The sequence below is a fragment of the Rhineura floridana genome, chromosome 17 (assembly GCF_030035675.1).
Source record: "Rhineura floridana isolate rRhiFlo1 chromosome 17, rRhiFlo1.hap2, whole genome shotgun sequence".
NCBI lineage: Eukaryota > Metazoa > Chordata > Lepidosauria > Squamata > Rhineuridae > Rhineura > Rhineura floridana.
In genome coordinates this window covers 19,135,128-19,157,702 of record NC_084496.1, presented here as the reverse complement: position 1 = coordinate 19,157,702, position 22,575 = coordinate 19,135,128, and positions in this window count along the sequence as shown.

The following is a 22,575-nucleotide window of genomic DNA, read 5'->3' as shown; positions in this document are numbered from 1 at the left end:
CTTACAGGAAAAAATAAGTAACTGGGGGTACACGCCCGAAAATCTGTTCTGAGCCAGGACAAATCTTATACCCCAGGAAAGGGGAGGGTGTCCCCTACGAGATGCCACTGTGTCCCGCTTAGCTCAGAGCCTCTGCTGGGCGCAGGGCGCATGGCAGGGCATCTATCCAAAACCAAAGCAGACAAAAACATACAGGAAAAAATAAGTAACTGGGGGTACACGCCCCAAAATCTGTTCTGGGCCAGTACAAATCATATACCCCAGGAAAGCGGAGGGTGTCCCCTACGAGATGCCACTGAGTCCCGTCCGGCCCAGAGCTTCTGCTGGGCACCAGACACTCACGAGGGCATCTATGAAAAATCGAACTGGACAAAAACTTACAGGAAAAAATAAGTAACTGGGGGTATACACCCGAAAATCTATTCTGAGCCAGGACAAATCTTATACCCCAGGAAAGGGGAGGGTGTCCCCTACGAGGTGCCACTTTGTCCCACCTGGCCCAGAGCCTCTGCTGGGCGCAGGGCGCATGGCAGGGCATCTATCCAAAACCAAAGCAGACAAAAACATACAGGAAAAAATAAGTAACTGAAGGTACACGCCCCAAAATCTGTTCTGGGCCAGGACAAATCATATACCCCAGGAAAGGGGAGGGTGTCCCCTACAAGACTCCACTGCGTCCCGCCCGACCCAGAGACTTTGCTGGGCACCAGGCACTCACGAGGGCATCTATGAAAAATCGAACTGGACAAAAGCAGACAGGAAAAAATAAGTAACTGAGGGTACACGCCCCAAAATCTGCTCTGGGCCAGGACAAATCTTATACCCCAGGAAAGGCGAGGATGTCCCCTACGAGATGCCACTGTGTCCCACCTGGCCCAGAGCCTCTGCTGGGCGCAGGGCGCATGGCGTGGCATTTATCCAAAACCAAAGCAGCCAAAATCATACAAAAAAAAATAAGTAACTGGGGGTACACGCTCGAAAATCTGCTCTGGGCCAGGACAAATCGTATACCCCCGAAAAGGGGAGCGTTTCCCCTACAAGATTCCACTGCGTCCCGCCTGGCCCAGAGCCTCTGCTGGGTGAAGGGCACATGGGAGGGCACCTACGCAAAATCAAACTGGACAAAAACTTACAGGAAAAATTAAGTAACTAGGGGTACACGCCCCAAAATCTGCTCTGGGCCAGGACAAATCATATACTCCAGGAAAGGGGAGGGTGTCCCCTACGAGATGCCACTACGTCCCGTCTGGGCCAGAGCCTCTGCTGGGCGCAGGGCGCATGTCAGGGCATCTACCCAAAACCAAAGCAGACAAAAACATACAGGAAAAAATAAGTAACTGAAGTACACGCACCAAAATCTGTTCTGGACCAGGACAAATCATATACCCCAGGAAAGGGGAGAGTGTCCCCTACGAGATGCCACTGAGTCCCGTCCAACCGTGAGCTTCTGCTGGGCACCAGACACTCATGAGGGCATCTATGCAAAATCGAACTGGACAAAAACATACAGGAAAAAATAAGTAACTGGGGTTACATGCCCCAAAATCTGCTCTGGGCCAGGACAAATCTTAAACCCCAGGAAAGGGGAGGGTGTCCCCTTCGAGATACCACTGAGTCCCATCCGGCCCAGAGCTTCTGCTGGGCACCAGACACTCACGAGGGCATTTATGCAAAATCGAACTGGAGAAAAACATACAGGAAAAAATAAGTAACTGGGGGTACACGCCCCAAAATCTGCTCTGGGCCAGGACAAATCGTATACCCCCGGAAAGGGGAGGGTGTGCCCTACGAGATTCCATTGCGTCCCGCCCGGCCCAGAGCCCCTGCTTGGTGCAGGGCACATGGGAGGGCATCTATCCAAAATCAAACTGGACAAAAACTTACTGGAAAAAATAAGTAACTGGGGGTACACGCCCCAAAATCTGCTCTGGGCCAGGACAAATCTTATACCCCAGGAAGGGGAGGGTGTCCCCTACGAGATGCCACTGAGTACCGTCCGGCCTAGAGCTTCTTCTGGGCACAAGGCACTCATGAGGGCACCTATGCAAAATCAAACTGGAAAAAAAACGCAGAAAAAAATAAGTAACTGGGGGTACACACCCCAAAATCTGCTCTGGGCCAGGACAAATCGTATACCCCCGGAAAGGGGAGGGTGTCTCCTAAAAGACTCCACTGCATCCCGCCTGGCCCAGAGCCTTTGCTGGGTGCAGGGCACATGGGAGGGCATCTATCCAAAATCAAACTGGACAAAAACTTACAGGAAAAAATAAGTAACTGGGGGTACACGCCCGAAAATCTGTTCTGAGCCAGGACAAATCATATACCCCAGGAAAGAGGAGGGTGTCCCTACGAGATGCCCCTGAGTGCCGTCCGGCCCAGAGCTTCTGCTGGGCACCAGACACTCACGAGGGCATCTATGAAAAATGGAACTGGACAAAAACATACAGGAAAAAATAAGTAACTGGGGGTACACGCCCCAAAATCTGCTCTGGGCCAGGACAAATCATATACCCCAGGAGAGGGGAGTGTGTCCCCTACGAGATGCCACTGTGTCCCACCTGGCCCAGAGCCTCTCTTGGGCGCAGGGCGCATGGCAGGGCATCTATCCAAAACCAAAGCAGACAAAAACATACAGGAAAAAATCAGTAACTGGGGGTACACGCCCCAACATCTGCTCTGGGCCAGGACAAATCATATACCCCAGGAAAGGGGAGGGTGTCCCCTACAAGACTCCACTGCGTCCCGCCCCACCCAGAGACTTTGCTGGGCACCAGGCACTCACGAGGGCATCTATGAAAAATCGAACTGGAGAAAAACATACAGGAAAAAATAAGTAACTGGGGGTACAGGCCCCAAAATCTGCTCTGGGCCAGGACAAGTCTTATACCCCCGGAAAAGGGAGGGTGTCCCCTACGAGATGCCACTGTGTCCCACCTGGCCCAGAGCCTCTGCTGGGCTCAGGGCGCATGGCGGGGCATCTATCCAAAACCAAAGCAGACAAAAACGTACAGGAAAAAATAAGTAACTGGGGGTACACGCTCGAAAATCTCTTTTATTGGCCAGGACAAATCGTATACCCCAGGAAAGGGGAGGGTGTCCCCTACAAGATTCCACTGCGTCCCACCCGGCCCAGAGCCTCTGCTGGGTGCAGAGCACATGTGAGGGCATCTATCCATAATCAAACTGGACAAAAACTTACAGGAAAAAATAAGTAACTGGGGGTACACGCCCCAAAATCTGCTCTGGGCCAGGACAAATCATATACTCCAGGAAAGGGGAGGGTGTCCCCTACGAGATGCCACTGTGTCCCGCCTTGCCCAGAGCCTCTGCTGGGCGCAGGGCGCATGTCAGAGCATCTATCCAAAACCAAAGCAGACAAAAACATACAGGAAAAAATAAGTAACTGGGGGTAGACGGTCCAAAATCTATTCTGGGCCAGGACAAATCATACACCCCAGGAAAGGGGAGGGTGTCCCCTACCAGATGCCACTAAGTCCCGTCCGGCCCAGAGCTTCTGCTGGGCACCAGACACTCACGAGGGCATCTATGCAAAATCGAACTGGACAAAAACACACAGGAAAAAATAAGTTACTGGGGGTACACGCCCCAAAATCTGTTCTGAGCCAGGACAAATCATATACCCCAGGAGAGGGGAGTGTGTCCGCTGCAAGATGCCACTGTGTCCCACCTGAGACAGAGCCTCTGCTGGGCGCAGGGTGCATGTCAGGGCATCTATCCAAAACCAAAGCAGACAAAAAAATAGAGGAAAAAATAAGTAACTGAAGTACACGCCCCAAAATCTGCTCTGGGCCAGGACAAATCGTATACCCCCGGAAAGGGGAGGGTGTCCCCTACAAGACTCCACTGCGTCCCGCCTGGCCCAGAGCCTTTGCTGGGTGCAGGGCACATGGGAGTGCATCTATCCAAAATCAAACTGGACAAAAACTTACAGGAAAAAATAAGTAACTGGGGGTACACGCCCGAAAATCTTTTCTGAGCCAGGACAAATCTTATACCCCAGGAAAGGGGAGGGTGTCCCCTACGAGATGCCACTGTGTCCCGCTTAGCTCAGAGCCTCTGCTGGGCGCAGGGCGCATGGCAGGGCATCTATCCAAAACCAAAGCAGACAAAAACATACAGGAAAAAATAAGTAACTGGGGGTACACGCCCCAAAATCTGTTCTGGGCCAGTACAAATCATATACCCCAGGAAAGCGGAGGGTGTCCCCTACGAGATGCCACTGAGTCCCGTCCGGCCCAGAGCTTCTGCTGGGCACCAGACACTCACGAGGGCATCTATGAAAAATCGAACTGGACAAAAACTTACAGGAAAAAATAAGTAACTGGGGGTATACACCCGAAAATCTATTCTGAGCCAGGACAAATTTTATACCCCAGGAAAGGGGAGGGTGTCCCCTACGAGGTGCCACTTTGTCCCACCTGGCCCAGAGCCTCTGCTGGGCGCAGGGCGCATGGCAGGGCATCTATCCAAAACCAAAGCAGACAAAAACATACAGGAAAAGATAAGTAACTGAAGGTACACGCCCCAAAATCTGTTCTGGGCCAGGACAAATCATATACCCCAGGAAAGGGGAGGGTGTCCCCTACGAGATGCCACTATGTCCCGCCTGGCCCAGAGCCTCTCTTGGGCGCAGGGTGCATGGCAGGGCATCTATCCAAACCCAAAGCAGACAACAACATACAGAAAAAAATAAGTAACTGGGGGTACACGCCCCAACATCTATTCTGGGCCATGACAAATCATATACCCCAGGAAAGGGGAGGGTGTCCCCTACAAGACTCCACTGCGTCCCGCCCGACCCAGAGCCTTTGCTGGGCACCAGGCACTCACGAGTGCATCTATGCAAAATCGATCAGGAGAAAAACATACAGGAAAAAATAAGTAACTGGGGGTACACGCCCCAACATCTATTCTGGGCCATGACAAATCATATACCCCAGGAAAGGGGAGGGTGTCCCCTACAAGACTCCACTGCGTCCCGCCCGACCCAGAGCCTTTGCTGGGCACCAGGCACTCACGAGTGCATCTATGCAAAATCGAACTGGAGAAAAACATACAGGAAAAAATAAGTAACTGGGGGTACACGCCCCAAAATCTGCTCTGGGCCAGGACAAATCTTATACCCCAGGAAAGGCGAGGATGTCCCCTACGAGATGCCACTGTGTCCCACCTGGCCCAGAGCCTCTGCTGGGTGCAGGGCACATGGGAGGGCATCTATCCAAAATCAAACTGGACAAAAACTTACTGGAAAAAATAAGTAACTGGGGGTACACGCCCGAAAATCTTTTCTGAGCCAGGACAAATCTTATACCCCAGGAAAGGGGAGGGTGTCCCCTACGAGACGCCACTGAGTACCGTCCGACCCAGAGTTTCTTCTGGGCAAGAGGCACTCACGAGGGCATCTATGCAAAATCGAACTGGACAAAAACATACAGGAAAAAATAAGTAACTGGGGGTACACGCCCCAAAATCTGCTCTGGGCCAGGACAAATCGTATACCCCCGGAAAGGGGAGGGTGTCCCCTACAAGAATCCACTGCGTCCCGCCTGGCCCAGAGCCTTTGCTGGGTGCAGGGCACATGGGAGGGCATCTATCCAAAATCAAACTGGACAAAAACTTACAGGAAAAAATAAGTAACTGGGGGTACACGCCCGAAAATCTTTTCTGAGCCAGGACAAATCTTATACCCCAGGAAAGGGGAGGGTGTCCCCTACGAGATGCCACTGTGTCCCGCTTAGCCCAGAGACTCTGCTGGGCGCAGGGCGCATGGCAGGGCATCTATCCAAAACCAAAGCAGACAAAAACATACAGGAAAAAATAAGTAACTGGGGGTACACGCCCCAAAATCTGTTCTGGGCCAGTACAAATCATATACCCCAGGAAAGCGGAGGGTGTCCCCTACCAGATGCCACTGTGTCCCGTCCGGCCCAGAGCTTCTGCTGGGCACCAGACACTCACGAGGGCATCTATGAAAAATCGAACTGGACAAAAACTTACAGGAAAAAATAAGTAACTGGGGGTATACACCCGAAAATCTATTCTGAGCCAGGACAAATCTTTTACCCCAGGAAAGGGGAGGGTGTCCCCAACGAGGTGCCACTTTGTCCCACCTGGCCCAGAGCCTCTGCTGGGCGCAGGGCGCATGGCAGGGCATCTATTCAAAACCAAAGCAGACAAAAACATACAGGAAAAAATAAGTAACTGAAGGTACACGCCCCAAAATCTGTTCTGGGCCAGGACAAATCATATACCCCAGGAAAGGGGAGGGTGTCCCCTACGAGATGCCACTATGTCCCGCCTGGCCCAGAGCCTCTCTTGGGCGCAGGGTGCATGGCAGGGCATCTATCCAAACCCAAAGCAGACAACAACATACAGGAAAAAATAAGTAACTGGGGGTACACGCCCCAACATCTATTCTGGGCCACGACAAATCATATACCCCAGGAAAGGGGAGGGTGTCCCCTACAAGACTCCACTGCGTCCCGCCCGACCCAGAGCCTTTGCTGGGCACCAGGCACTCACGAGGGCATCTATGCAAAATCGAACTGGAGAAAAACATACAGGAAAAAATAAGTAACTGGGGGTACACGCCCCAAAATCTGCTCTGGGCCAGGACAAATCGTATATCCCCGGAAAGGGGAGGGTGTCCCCTACGAGATTCCATTGCGTCCCGCCCGGCCCAGAGCCTCTGCTGGGTGCAGGGCACATGGGAGGTCATCTATCCAAAATCAAACTGGACAAAAACTTACTGGAAAAAAATAAGTAACTGGGGGTACACGCCCCAAAATCTGCTCTGGGCGAGGACAAATCTTATACCCCAGGAAAGGGGAGGGTGTCCCCTACGAGATGCCACTGAGTACCGTCCGGCCAAGAGCTTCTTCTGGGCACAAGGCACTCATGATGCACCTATGCAAAATCAAACTAGAAAAAAACACGGTGAAAAAAATAAGTAACTGGGGGTACACGCCCCAAAATCTGCTCTGGCCCAGGACAAATCATATACTCCAGGAAAGGGGAGGGTGTCCCCTACAAGATGCCACTGTGTCCCGACTGGCCCAGAGCCTCTCTTGGGCGCAGGGCGCATGGCAGAGCATCTATCCAAAACCAAAGCAGACAAAAACATACAGGAAAAAATAAGTAACTGGGGGTACACGCCCCAACATCTGCTCTGGGCCAGGACAAATCATATACCCCAGGAAAGGGGAGGGTGTCGCCTACGAGATGCCACTGTGTCCCGCCTGGCCCAGAGCCTCTCTTGGGCGCCGGGCGCATGGCAGGGCATCTATCCAAAACCAAAGCAGACAAAAACATACAGGAAAAAATAAGTAACTGGGGGTACACGCCCCAACATCTGTTCTGGGCCAGGACAAATCATATACCCCAGGAAAGGGGAGGGTGTCCCCTACAAGACTCCACTGCGTCCCGCCCGACCCAGAGACTTTGCTGGGCACCAGGCACTCACGAGGGCATCTATGAAAAATCGAACTGGACAAAAGCATACAGGAAAAAATAAGTAACTGGGGGTACACGCCCCAAAATCTGCTCTGGGCCAGGACAAATCTTATACCCCAGGAAAGGCGAGGATGTCCCCTACGAGATGCCACTGTGTCCCACCTGGCCCAGAGCCTCTGCTGGGTGCAGGGCACATGGGAGGGCATCTATCCAAAATCAAACTGGACAAAAACTTACTGGAAAAAATAAGTAACTGGGGGTACACGCCCCAAAATCTGCTCTGGGCCAGGACAAATCTTATACCCCAGGAAAGGGGAGGGTGTCCCCTACGAGACGCCACTGAGTACCGTCCGGCCCAGAGCTTCTTCTGGGCACAAGGCACTCACGAGGGCATCTATGCAAAATCGAACTAGACAAAAACATACAGGAAAAAATAAGTAACTGGGGGTACACGCCCCAAAATCTGCTCTGGGCCAGGACAAATCTTATACCCCCGGAAAGGGGAGGGTGTCCCCTACAAGACTCCACTGCGTCCCGCCTGGCCCAGAGCCTTTGCTGGGTGCAGGGCACATGGGAGTGCATCTATCCAAAATCAAACTGGACAAAAACTTACAGGAAAAAATAAGTAACTGGGGGTACACGCCCGAAAATCTGTTCTGAGCCAGGACAAATCTTATACCCCAGGAAAGGGGAGGGTGTCCCCTACGAGATGCCACTGTGTCCCGCTTAGCTCAGAGCCTCTGCTGGGCGCAGGGCGCATGGCAGGGCATCTATCCAAAACCAAAGCAGACAAAAACATACAGGAAAAAATAAGTAACTGGGGGTACACGCCCCAAAATCTGTTCTGGGCCAGTACAAATCATATACCCCAGGAAAGCGGAGGGTGTCCCCTACGAGATGCCACTGAGTCCCGTCCGGCCCAGAGCTTCTGCTGGGCACCAGACACTCACGAGGGCATCTATGAAAAATCGAACTGGACAAAAACTTACAGGAAAAAATAAGTAACTGGGGGTATACACCCGAAAATCTATTCTGAGCCAGGACAAATCTTATACCCCAGGAAAGGGGAGGGTGTCCCCTACGAGGTGCCACTTTGTCCCACCTGGCCCAGAGCCTCTGCTGGGCGCAGGGCGCATGGCAGGGCATCTATCCAAAACCAAAGCAGACAAAAACATACAGGAAAAAATAAGTAACTGAAGGTACACGCCCCAAAATCTGTTCTGGGCCAGGACAAATCATATACCCCAGGAAAGGGGAGGGTGTCCCCTACAAGACTCCACTGCGTCCCGCCCGACCCAGAGACTTTGCTGGGCACCAGGCACTCACGAGGGCATCTATGAAAAATCGAACTGGACAAAAGCAGACAGGAAAAAATAAGTAACTGAGGGTACACGCCCCAAAATCTGCTCTGGGCCAGGACAAATCTTATACCCCAGGAAAGGCGAGGATGTCCCCTACGAGATGCCACTGTGTCCCACCTGGCCCAGAGCCTCTGCTGGGCGCAGGGCGCATGGCGTGGCATTTATCCAAAACCAAAGCAGCCAAAATCATACAAAAAAAAATAAGTAACTGGGGGTACACGCTCGAAAATCTGCTCTGGGCCAGGACAAATCGTATACCCCCGAAAAGGGGAGCGTTTCCCCTACAAGATTCCACTGCGTCCCGCCTGGCCCAGAGCCTCTGCTGGGTGAAGGGCACATGGGAGGGCACCTACGCAAAATCAAACTGGACAAAAACTTACAGGAAAAATTAAGTAACTAGGGGTACACGCCCCAAAATCTGCTCTGGGCCAGGACAAATCATATACTCCAGGAAAGGGGAGGGTGTCCCCTACGAGATGCCACTACGTCCCGTCTGGGCCAGAGCCTCTGCTGGGCGCAGGGCGCATGTCAGGGCATCTACCCAAAACCAAAGCAGACAAAAACATACAGGAAAAAATAAGTAACTGAAGTACACGCACCAAAATCTGTTCTGGACCAGGACAAATCATATACCCCAGGAAAGGGGAGAGTGTCCCCTACGAGATGCCACTGAGTCCCGTCCAACCGTGAGCTTCTGCTGGGCACTAGACACTCATGAGGGCATCTATGCAAAATCGAACTGGACAAAAACATACAGGAAAAAATAAGTAACTGGGGTTACATGCCCCAAAATCTGCTCTGGGCCAGGACAAATCTTAAACCCCAGGAAAGGGGAGGGTGTCCCCTTCGAGATACCACTGAGTCCCATCCGGCCCAGAGCTTCTGCTGGGCACCAGACACTCACGAGGGCATTTATGCAAAATCGAACTGGAGAAAAACATACAGGAAAAAATAAGTAACTGGGGGTACACGCCCCAAAATCTGCTCTGGGCCAGGACAAATCGTATACCCCCGGAAAGGGGAGGGTGTGCCCTACGAGATTCCATTGCGTCCCGCCCGGCCCAGAGCCCCTGCTTGGTGCAGGGCACATGGGAGGGCATCTATCCAAAATCAAACTGGACAAAAACTTACTGGAAAAAATAAGTAACTGGGGGTACACGCCCCAAAATCTGCTCTGGGCCAGGACAAATCTTATACCCCAGGAAGGGGAGGGTGTCCCCTACGAGATGCCACTGAGTACCGTCCGGCCTAGAGCTTCTTCTGGGCACAAGGCACTCATGAGGGCACCTATGCAAAATCAAACTGGAAAAAAAACGCAGAAAAAAATAAGTAACTGGGGGTACACACCCCAAAATCTGCTCTGGGCCAGGACAAATCGTATACCCCCGGAAAGGGGAGGGTGTCTCCTAAAAGACTCCACTGCATCCCGCCTGGCCCAGAGCCTTTGCTGGGTGCAGGGCACATGGGAGGGCATCTATCCAAAATCAAACTGGACAAAAACTTACAGGAAAAAATAAGTAACTGGGGGTACACGCCCGAAAATCTGTTCTGAGCCAGGACAAATCATATACCCCAGGAAAGAGGAGGGTGTCCCTACGAGATGCCCCTGAGTGCCGTCCGGCCCAGAGCTTCTGCTGGGCACCAGACACTCACGAGGGCATCTATGAAAAATGGAACTGGACAAAAACATACAGGAAAAAATAAGTAACTGGGGGTACACGCCCCAAAATCTGCTTTGGGCCAGGACAAATCATATACCCCAGGAGAGGGGAGTGTGTCCCCTACGAGATGCCACTGTGTCCCACCTGGCCCAGAGCCTCTCTTGGGCGCAGGGCGCATGGCAGGGCATCTATCCAAAACCAAAGCAGACAAAAACATACAGGAAAAAATCAGTAACTGGGGGTACACGCCCCAACATCTGCTCTGGGCCAGGACAAATCATATACCCCAGGAAAGGGGAGGGTGTCCCCTACAAGACTCCACTGCGTCCCGCCCCACCCAGAGACTTTGCTGGGCACCAGGCACTCACGAGGGCATCTATGCAAAATCGAACTGGAGAAAAACATACAGGAAAAAATAAGTAACTGGGGGTACAGGCCCCAAAATCTGCTCTGGGCCAGGACAAGTCTTATACCCCCGGAAAAGGGAGGGTGTCCCCTACGAGATGCCACTGTGTCCCACCTGGCCCAGAGCCTCTGCTGGGCTCAGGGCGCATGGCGGGGCATCTATCCAAAACCAAAGCAGACAAAAACGTACAGGAAAAAATAAGTAACTGGGGGTACACGCTCGAAAATCTCTTTTATTGGCCAGGACAAATCGTATACCCCAGGAAAGGGGAGGGTGTCCCCTACAAGATTCCACTGCGTCCCACCCGGCCCAGAGCCTCTGCTGGGTGCAGAGCACATGTGAGGGCATCTATCCATAATCAAACTGGACAAAAACTTACAGGAAAAAATAAGTAACTGGGGGTACACGCCCCAAAATCTGCTCTGGGCCAGGACAAATCATATACTCCAGGAAAGGGGAGGGTGTCCCCTACGAGATGCCACTGTGTCCCGCCTTGCCCAGAGCCTCTGCTGGGCGCAGGGCGCATGTCAGAGCATCTATCCAAAACCAAAGCAGACAAAAACATACAGGAAAAAATAAGTAACTGGGGGTAGACGGTCCAAAATCTATTCTGGGCCAGGACAAATCATACACCCCAGGAAAGGGGAGGGTGTCCCCTACCAGATGCCACTAAGTCCCGTCCGGCCCAGAGCTTCTGCTGGGCACCAGACACTCACGAGGGCATCTATGCAAAATCGAACTGGACAAAAACACACAGGAAAAAATAAGTTACTGGGGGTACACGCCCCAAAATCTGTTCTGAGCCAGGACAAATCATATACCCCAGGAGAGGGGTGTGTGTCCGCTGCAAGATGCCACTGTGTCCCACCTGAGACAGAGCCTCTGCTGGGCGCAGGGTGCATGTCAGGGCATCTATCCAAAACCAAAGCAGACAAAAAAATAGAGGAAAAAATAAGTAACTGAAGTACACGCCCCAAAATCTGTTATGGGCCAGGACAAATCATATACCCCAGGAAAGGGGAGAGTGTTCCCTAGGAGATGCCAATGAGTCCCGTCCAGCCCTCAGCTTCTGCTGGGCACCAGACACTCACGAGGGCATCTATGCAAAATCGAACTGGACAAAAACATACAGGAAAAAATAAGTAACTGGGGGTACACGCCCCAAAATCTGCTCTGGGCCAGGACAAATCTTATACCCCAGGAAAGGGGAGGGTGTCCCCTTCGAAATACCACTGAGTCCCATCCGGCCCAGAGCTTCTGCTGGGCACCAGACACTCACGAGGGCATCTATGCAAAATCGAACTGGAGAAAAACATAGAGGAAAAAATAAGTAACTGGGGGTACACGCCCCAAAATCTGCTCTGGGCGAGGACAAATCGTATACCCCCGGAAAGGGGAGGGTGTCCCCAACGAGATTCCATTGCGTCCCGCCCGGCCCAGAGCCCCTGCTGGGTGCAGGGCACATGGGAGAGCATCTATCCAAAATCAAACTGGACAAAAACTTACTGGAAAAAATAAGTAACTGGGGGTACACGCCCGAAAATCTGCTCTGGGCCAGGACAAATCTTATACCCCAGGAAGGGGAGGGTGTCCCCTACGAGATGCCACTGAGTACCGTCCGGCCTAGAGCTTCTTCTGGGCACAAGGCACTTATGAGGGCACCTATGCAAAATCAAACTGGAAAAAAAACGCAGAAAAAAATAAGTAACTGGGGGTACACGCCCCAAAATCTGCTCTGGGCCAGGACAAATCATATACTCCAGGAAAGGGGAGGGTGTCCTCTACGAGATGCCACTGTGTCCCGCCTGCCCCAGAACCTCTCTTGGGCGCAGGGCGCATGGCAGGGCATCTATCCAAAACCAAAGCAGACAAAAACATACAGGAAAAAATAAGTAACTGGGTGTAGACGGCCCAAAATCTATTCTGGGCCAGGACAAATCATACACCCCAGGAAAGGGGAGGGTGTCCCCTACCAGATGCCACTAAGTCCCGTCCGGCCCAGAGCTTCTGCTGGGCACCAGACACTCACGAGGGCATCTATGCAAAATCGAACTGGACAAAAACACACAGGAAAAAATAAGTTACTGGGGGTACACGCCCCAAAATCTGTTCTGAGCCAGGACAACTCATATACCCCAGGAGAGGGGAGTGTGTCCGCTGCAAGATGCCACTGTGTCCCACCTGAGACAGAGCCTCTCCTGGGCGCAGGGTGCATGTCAGGGCTTCTATCCAAAACCAAAGCAGACAAAAAAATAGAGGAAAAAATAAGTAACTGAAGTACACGCCCCAAAATCTGTTCTGGGCCAGGACAAATCATATACCCCAGGAAAGGGGAGGGTGTCCCCTAGGAGATGCCAATGAGTCCCGTCCAGCCCTCAGCTTCTGCTGGGCACCAGACACTCATGAGGGCATCTATGCAAAATCGAACTGGACAAAAACATACAAGAAAAAATAAGTAACTGGGGGTACACGCCCCAAAATCTGCTCTGGGCCAGGACAAATCTTATACCCCAGGAAAGGGGAGGGTGTCCCCTACGAGATCCCACTGAGTACCGTCCGGCCCAGAGCTTCTTCTGGGCACCAGGCACTCATGACGGCACCTATGCAAAATCAAACTGGACAAAAACACGCAGAAATAAATAAGTAACTGGGGGTACACGCCCGAAAATCTGCTCTGGGCCAGGACAAATCATATACTCCAGGAAAGGGGAGGGTGTCCCCTACGAGATGACACTGTGTCCCGCCTGGCCCAGAGCCTCTCTTGGGCGCAGGGCGCATGGCAGGGCATCTATCCAAAACCAAAGCAGACAAAAACATACAGGCAAAAATAAGTAACTGGGGGTACATGCCCCAACATCTATTCTGGGCCAGGACAAATCATATACCCCAGGAAAGGGGAGGGTGTCCCCTACAAGACTCCACTGCGTCCCGCCCGACCCAGAGCCTTTGCTGGGCACCAGGCACTCACGAGGGCATCTATGCAAAATCGAACTGGAGAAAAACATACAGGAAAAAATAAGTAACTGGAGGTACACGCCCCAAAATCTGCTCTGGGCCAGGACAAATCGTATACCCCCGGAAAGGGGAGGATGTCCCCTACAAGACTCCACTGCGTCCCGCCTGGCCCAGAGCCTTTGCTGGGTGCAGGGCACATAGGAGGGCATCTATCCAAAATCAAACTGGACAAAAACTTACAGGAAAAAATAAGTAACTGGGGGTACACGCCCCAAAATCTTTTCTGAGCCAGGACAAATCTTATACCCCAGGAAAGGGGAGGGTGTCCTCTACCAGATGCCACTGTGTCCCGCTTAGCCCAGAGCCTCTGATGGGCGCAGTGTGCATGGGAGTGCATCTATCCAAAATCAAACTGGACAAAAACTTACAGGAAAAAATAAGTAACTGGGGGTACAAGCCCCAAAATCTGTTCTGAGCCAGGTCAAATCTTAAACCCCAGGAAAGCGGAGAGTGTCCCCTACAAGACTCCACTGCGTCCCGCCTTCCCCAGAGCGTTTGCTGCGTGCAGGGCACATGGGAAGGCATCTATCCAAAATCAAACTGGACAAAAACTTACAGGAAAAAATAAGTAACTGGGGGTACACGCCCCAAACTCTGCTCTGGGCCAGGACAAATCTTATACCCCAGGAAAGCGGAGGGTGTCCCCTACGAGATGCCACTGAGTCCCGTCCGGTCCAGAGCTTCTGCTGGGCACCATACACTCACGAGGGCATCTATGAAAAATCGAACTGGACAAAAACATACAGGAAAAAATAAGTAACTGGGGGTACACGCCCAAAACTCTGTTCTGGGCCAGGACAAATCTTATACCCCAGGAAAGGGGAGGGTGTCCCCTACGAGATGCCACTGCGTCTCACCCGGCCCAGAGCTTCTGCTGGGTGCAGGGCACAGTGGCTCCCGGTGAGATCTTCTTCCGGTAAGAACTATTCCTTGCTCGCTTAGCTTTTTGCCAAAGGGATTTACAAACTATCTTGACTCTGGAGATCCATCATACATGTTGATTTAAAGGAAATATCTATAACTGTCGTACACTCTTTGTGAGTTTTATTCCATTCCGTTTGATAAGATAACAAAGCTTTAAAGCGGAGAAGGAGAAATCGCCATTACTCACGAACGTCAGCCGAAGGCTCTAATGAAGCAGTCTCTACATAAAAAATGCCGAAGCTGTGAATGCTGTGTAATTTGATCACTGACATTTAACTCCCATCAATCCCTCAACAGTTCTTTGAACTAGTTACTGTAAACGACTCTATAAATCACTCTAAACTCTTCGGCTTCTGCCCACAAGTGATTACTAGCATAAGCAGTGAGTGGGGCAATGGAGGGAGCTAGTCCAAAGAGCAAAATGCAAACAAAAATTACGAACTACTTCCCTTATGCACAGGATTCACTGCACACTTCAACAGGCTCTTCCAACAACCCGGCACTTAACCCTCCTTCCCTACAGACGTATGAATGGACTTTAGAACACCCTTTTTCAGTCAAAGCTTATGCTGCAACCGTAGCTGCAAAATCCCTGGCAGATGAACTAAGAGACGCTGGTTTTAATTGTATGTCAAACACAGACCTTGAGAGCGCATACACTGAAATGATAACCATTGACTCAGTTCATGATTCACCAAGACAATCATTTACGTTATCAGAACTGTCTCCAACACCTTACATCCAAACCTTTACTCCCCCTTCGGTACCTATGATTTCCAACTCCGGTTGGCCAGTAGAACTGCTTGAGGAATTGACTTTGGTGAAAGGATTCCTTGCAGAAACAAACAGCCTACTCACCACCCTGGTGAAATCATTTTGCACTCACCTCTCCCAGGAGTCGACAGAGCAAAGAGCCCCGGTAACCCTGTTAGATGCTAAGGTGCAAAAGGACTCAAACTTAAGCGATACATCTGAAGTGAAGAATAACAACAACAAATCAACTAAAAAACCTTTAACGGCCAAGAAACAAAAACAAAAGACCAAATCTAAGAAATCAAAAAATCTCAAAGCCACCAAAATTTCCCCAAGCAATAAACTTAATTTCAAGCCATTATTTAAGCTCCTCGACTCTCAGACTACTAACTCAACTCTTAAGAAACAATATCAGATCAACTCTAAATTCACCAATACAAACAGTCTACAAAAGAATGATGCCCACTCAAAACCTGGGGGAAACAATGATATTCCAGACCCTTCAAATTGCGATATACATTTCAGCAAACTGAGAATGTCACCACATAAGACTACAAAGACTCTTACTATCAATACCCAGAGACATCCCTGGAACCTTGCTCTGCAAACAGACAAATTAGTATTGTCATATAACCAAAGGTATTTGGATAGATGTCCTCCATTTCCAAGTATCCCTTTTCTTGACAAATGTTTTGCCTGCCTGCTTCATCCTTTATACAACACAAGCTACATTAAGTCCTTGATCAATATATCTATAGATACTAAATATACTCGTCTGATAGTCACTTTGCACTCGTCAATACTTGCCAACCAGATCTATCACAGAAGGGAGGATTTTATGGACCTAGGCTTAACAATTCAAAGATATTATGTTAATTCTGCCCCCCCCATACCTTTAGTTACATCCTTCCATCAACCTTCCAAGGAGCCCATCTTGCAAATCCAGACAACTCCATCATATGACAACTCGGTGTCTTCTATACAGTGCAGCCCTCAATCGGAAGTTAATACACAAGCCCCCTCTTCCCGGCCACACACCCCAGCGATGTTGACGAATGAACTGGATCCGGAGGAGCAACAACTCAAGGATCTATACTTTCAACTTCCAAACTCAGAACGTACGCAGATAATCAATAATCTTCATAATCTAATCCTCCCACTGAAAGTTATGAACGACACAGAGAGCCCTCCGGAACTCCGGCCAAATTCTCCCTGCACAGCTAAGGAACATTCTAAAGCCAATCCTTTCAATACGAAGAAATCGAATTCTATCCCCATCAAGAAATCCGGAGCAATTTTTGCAGACCCTTCTGGCTCTCTAAACCGCATAGAAGAAATACAGTGACACCCTACCCACAAAATATCGCTACTTTGCGGTCCCACAACTGCTCCTTCACCATCCCCTCCTGGTTGTAATCGAAATCCTTCATTAACCCAGCTGCCTCTGCAAATTATATCATGGAATATAGCAGGGTGGAACAACAAGCTTAACAATTCTGAACTACTTGTTTATTTACACCATTATGACATAATATTTTTACAGGAGACATGGTACACACACTCTTTACTCATCGATGGCTACTATACGGTTGATCTTCCAGCTAATCCCCCTGATGGGGACAGTAAAGGTAGAGCCAAAGGCGGATTGGCAATCTTAATATCTACCGCCTTGACTGCACACCTGTACAATATCTCCCCTTGTACGAACATTGCTGTGTCTCTTCTGTTGTCCTTGCCTACTTTAGAATTGTTATTAATTAACGTTTATATGCCTCCATTAACCTCAAGGGCTGAAGTTGATAAAAATGGGACGAATTAGAGGCTTATATAACAAAGTTGGAGGCAAGTCATCCTAAAGCCTTCCTAATCATAATGGGTGATTTCAATGCTAGAATGGGCCCTAATAATGACACCCTTATGGCCTCGAAATTGTGGGGTGGGGAGGATAACGATCAATATGCTCATTTACCTGACAGGGCTTCTAAAGACCACAAGGTAAACTACCCGGGCATATGCTTAACTCGTCTATTAGGAAACCGTAGTCTTAACATTCTTAACGGTCTAAAACCATGGGATGCATGTGCTGAATATACCTTCTTATCCAGCAGAGGTGGCAGTGTCATAGATTATGTTATCATCCCTCACCATCTATTATATGCTATTGTTAACTTTTCCGTGGGAACGAGACTTGACAGCGATCACCTCCCGCTAACTTTTTCAATCCAGCTAAATGAGAGAACTAGATTACCGATGAAACATCAACCAGGATCCAATACAGCCCAACTCACACACAAAAGACAAACTTGGACCCCACTAATAGCTTCTAAGATAGCTGCATTTATCGCTTCACCTCCTGCTAAACTCATCCAGCAGCACTTAAAAAATACCTCAAATATCCCAACAGCCCTAATCACATATGAATCCTTGATAGAGTCACTAAATCTGATATTAGCTCCCAATTCGAATAACAACAGGGCAAACCCCAGAGCTGGCTTGCCTATCTGGTTTGATCAAGAGTGCAGAACCGCTAAAAAGGAACTAAATCTGGTATATACATGCTACCGACAACGTAATAGTAGCAACCTCCCCCCGGAATACTACATAGCAAAAAAGAAATATAAGACGATTCTAGCCACCAAAAAACGACAAGCTCAAATGGAGGGCTGGAAAGCCCTACTGCTGGCCTCCAAAACCAAAAACTCTAAAGGTTTCTGGTCTATTATTTCAGGCATAACGAGACCTGCCTATTTTGCGCCATGTAATATCCCTGCCCATATATGGGAACATTATTATACTATTATACAACATGATACTTTGCATTCTTCTTCATATTACCCTTTCACCTTTGACCTCTCAAACACAATATTATGGCCCCCTGTTTCTCAGGAAGAAATAGCCGATTTAATTATTAAATTAAAATCTGCCAAAGCACCAGGAATCGACAATATACCTCCTGAGTTATTGAAGAACCACAAGGATTGGTGGGCTCCTATTTTGGCCAACCTATTTACCCTTATCAACAACACGGGCTTAATTCCCCAAGCTTGGAGGGAAGCCATAATCATTCCTATCCATAAAAAAGGTCCCAGAGACGACCCTAATAACTACCGCCCAATTAGTCTCCTTTCAGTTACAGGGAAATTATACACCAGCTACTTAAAAAATAAACTCTCATCCTGGATTGAGGATGAGAACATTCTAGGATGGGAACAAACAGGATTTAGACGCGGACGCTCTGTCTTAGATCACTGCATTGTTTTATATCACCTAGCAGAAAAATACAGGAATCAGGTGGGAAGCGGATTATACACAGCCTTTGTAGATCTAAAATCCGCCTTTGATTCCATCTCCAGGGAATTCCTATGGTCAAAAATGGCAAATACTACAATAGACAAAAGACTATTGCTCCTTATTTACAACTTACATCTGAACACTTCCCTCAGGGTCCGTTGTGGCCGAAACGGGGAACTGACCAATACCATCTTCACAACGAAAGGGGTTAGGCAAGGCTGTGTACTGGCTCCCCTTCTCTTTAACTTATTCCTGAATGATCTAAGATCCAACTGTCTTTCTCCAGATTTTCACTCACCCAGAATCGGTCTGCACAGATGCCCTGTCCTGCTTTATGCGGACGACGCAGCCCTTCTATCCTACTCCAAAGTAGGCCTCAAACGATTGCTGAAAGTGTTTATGTCCTACTGTTTGGAAAATCACTTAGTTATCAATTATAGCAAAACTAAAATTGTAGCTTTTTCCAAGAGCCGTAAACTTTCTCATTGGACAATTAAAGGGCAAGAAATTGCTCAAGTCTCCTCCTATAAATACTTAGGCATTCTCTTCCATTCTACCCTCTCCTGGGCCCCACATATTCATGGGGCGGTGTGTACTGCTCGTACCACATCTTACGTTATTTTTACATCAAAGGTGGGCACTACATCCCTGCAGCAATACAAGTCTTTCAATCCAAGATTATCCCTCAATTACTGTTTGGTGCCCCTTTATGGATCTTGGCTTACAAACCCCACATAGAGGCTGTTCTATCAATTTTTCTCAGGCAAATCTTTGGGTTGCCAAGATCTGTTCCGAATGCAGCCCTTAGATTGGAAGCATGTGTACCATCGATTGAATGCCAAGCTTGGACAATTGCCTTTAACTATTGGATTAAACTCTCCTATAACTGTCCCCCTGGGTACTTAACTTCCCTTTGGGATGATCCTTATTTCTCCTCATGGATGAAATCCTATCACGAAAAACTTCCCCGATTAGGCTTCTCCTTAGAACAGTTAACCCTATTAGATTCTAAGTCAGCCAGTCTCTCCATTCGTACCAGACTCAAAGATTTAGACCGACAAATTTCTACTACTGCAGCCCTCAAAACTTGCTCTCCCCTACATCACAAACTGCCTTTAAATCCGTCAAAATATCCTTTATATCTTGAATACCTAACAACACCCAAATTCCGACACGCCTTCTCAAAAGCCAGATTTAATTGTCTGGACTCGGCACTTTTGGATGGTAGATACTACGGTATTCCACACGATCAACGTTTTTGCCCGTGTAAAACGAATGCTCTGGAAACCCTCGCCCATGTCTTGTTTGCCTGTCCCTTTTATCAACAGGAACGATACCAATATATCACCCCACTTATAACGAAATTTCCCAATTTACCCCCTGAACGTTTGATAATCTACCTCCTGAGTGGTTCTAACAGATCTCAAACCGAGTTGGTGGCCAAATTTCTCTATGTTGCTCAATATAAGCGTCAAAACAAGTTTGACACATAATGAGAGTCTCTCATCCCTATGTTTTACTTTCATGCTTATTAATTAACCAATCTTTACTTGTTTTATATTTTTATTCATTTTGCCTTTGTACAATGTTGCTCTTTGTATTTTATCCAATACCTATATGGGTCTATGACCGTAATAAAACTGAACTGGGTGCAGGGCACATGGGAGGGAATCTATTCAAAATCGAACTGGACAAAACATACAGGAAAAAATAAGTAACTGGGGGTACACGCCCCCAAATCTGCTCTGGGCCAGGACAAATCGTATATCCCCGGAAAGGGGAGGGTGTCCCCTACAAGATGCCACTGCGTCCCGACTGGCCCAGAGCCTCTGCTGGGTGCAGGGCGCATGTCAGGGCATCTATCCAAAACCAAAGCAGACAAAAACATACAGGAAAAAATAAGTAACTGGGGGTAGACGGCCCAAAATATATTCTGGGCCAGGACAAATCTTATACCCCAGGAAAGGGGAGGGTGTCCCCTACGAGATGCCACTGTGTCCCGCCTGGCCCAGAGCGTCTCTTGGGCGCAGGGCGCATGGCAGGGCATCTATCCAAAACCAAAGCAGACAAAAACATACAGGAAAAAATAAGCAACTGGGGGTACATGCCCCAACATCTATTCTGGGCCAGGACAAATCATATACCCCAGGAAAGGGGAGGGTGTCCCTTGCAAGACTCCACTGTTACCCGCCCGACCAAGAGCCTTTGCTGGGCACCAGGCACTCACGAGGGCATCTATGCAAAATCGAACTGGACAAAAACATACAGGAAAAAATAAGTAACTGGGGGTACACGCCCGAAAATCTGCTCTGGGCCAGGACAAATCGTATACCCCCGGAAAGGGGAGGGTGTCCCCTACAAGACTCCACTGCGTCACGCCTGGCCCAGAGCCTTTGCTGGGTGCAGGGCACATGGGAGGGCATCTATCCAAAATCGAACAGGACAAAAACTTACAGGAAAAAATAAGTAACTGGGGGTACACGCCCGAAAATCTGTTCTGAGCCAGGACAAATCTTACACCCCAGGAAAGGGGAGGGTGTCCCCTACGAGATGCCACTGTGTCCCGCTTAGCCCAGAGCCTCTGCTGGGCGCAGGGCGCATGGCAGGGCATCTATTCAAAACCAAAGCAGACAAAAACATACAGGAAAAAAAAAGTAACTGAAGTACACGCCCCAAAATCTGTTATGGGCCAGGACAAATCATATAGCCCCTCAAAGGGGAGAGTGTCCCCTACGAGATGCCACTGAGTCCCGTCCAGCCCTCAGCTTCTGCTGGGCACCAGACACTCATGAGGGCATCTATGCAAAATCGAACTGGACAAAAACATACAAGAAAAAATAAGTAACTGGGGGTACATGCCCCAAAATCTGCTCTGGGCCAGGACAAATCTTATACCCCAGGAAAGGGGAGGGTGTCCCCTACGAGATCCCACTGAGTACCGTCCGGCCCAGAGCTTCTTCTGGGCACCAGGCACTCATGACGGCACCTATGCAAAATCAAACTGGACAAAAACACGCAGAAATAAATAAGTAACTGGGGGTACACGCCCCAAAATCTGCTCTGGGCCAGGACAAATCCTATATCCCAGGAAAGGGAAGGGTGTCTCCTACGAGATGCCACTGCGTCTCGCCAGGCCCAGAGCTTCTGCTGGGTGCAGGGCACATGGGAGGGAATCTATTCAAAATCGAACTGGACAAAAACATACAGGAAAAAATAAGTAACTGGGGGTACACGCCCCCAAATCTGCTCTGGGCCAGGACAAATCATATACTCCAGGAAAGGGGAGGGTGTCCCCTACGAGATGCCACTGTGTCCCGCCTGGCCCAGAGCCTCTGCTGGGTGCAGGGCACATGGGAGGCCATCTATCCAAAATCAAACTGGACAAAAACTTACAGGAAAAAATAAGTAACTGGGGGTACACGCCCCAAAATCTGCTCTGGGCCAGGACAAATCGTATATACCCGGAAAGGGGAGGGTGTCCCCTCCAAGATGCCACTGCGTCCCGCCTTGTCCAGAGCCTCTGCTGGGTGGAGAGCACATGGGAGGGCATCAATCAAAAATCAAACTGGACAAAAACATACAGGAAAAAATAAGTAACTGGGGGTACACGCCCCAAAATCTGCTCTGGGCCAGGACAAATCGTATACCCCCGGAAAGGGGAGGGTGTCCCCTACAAGACTCGACTCCGTCT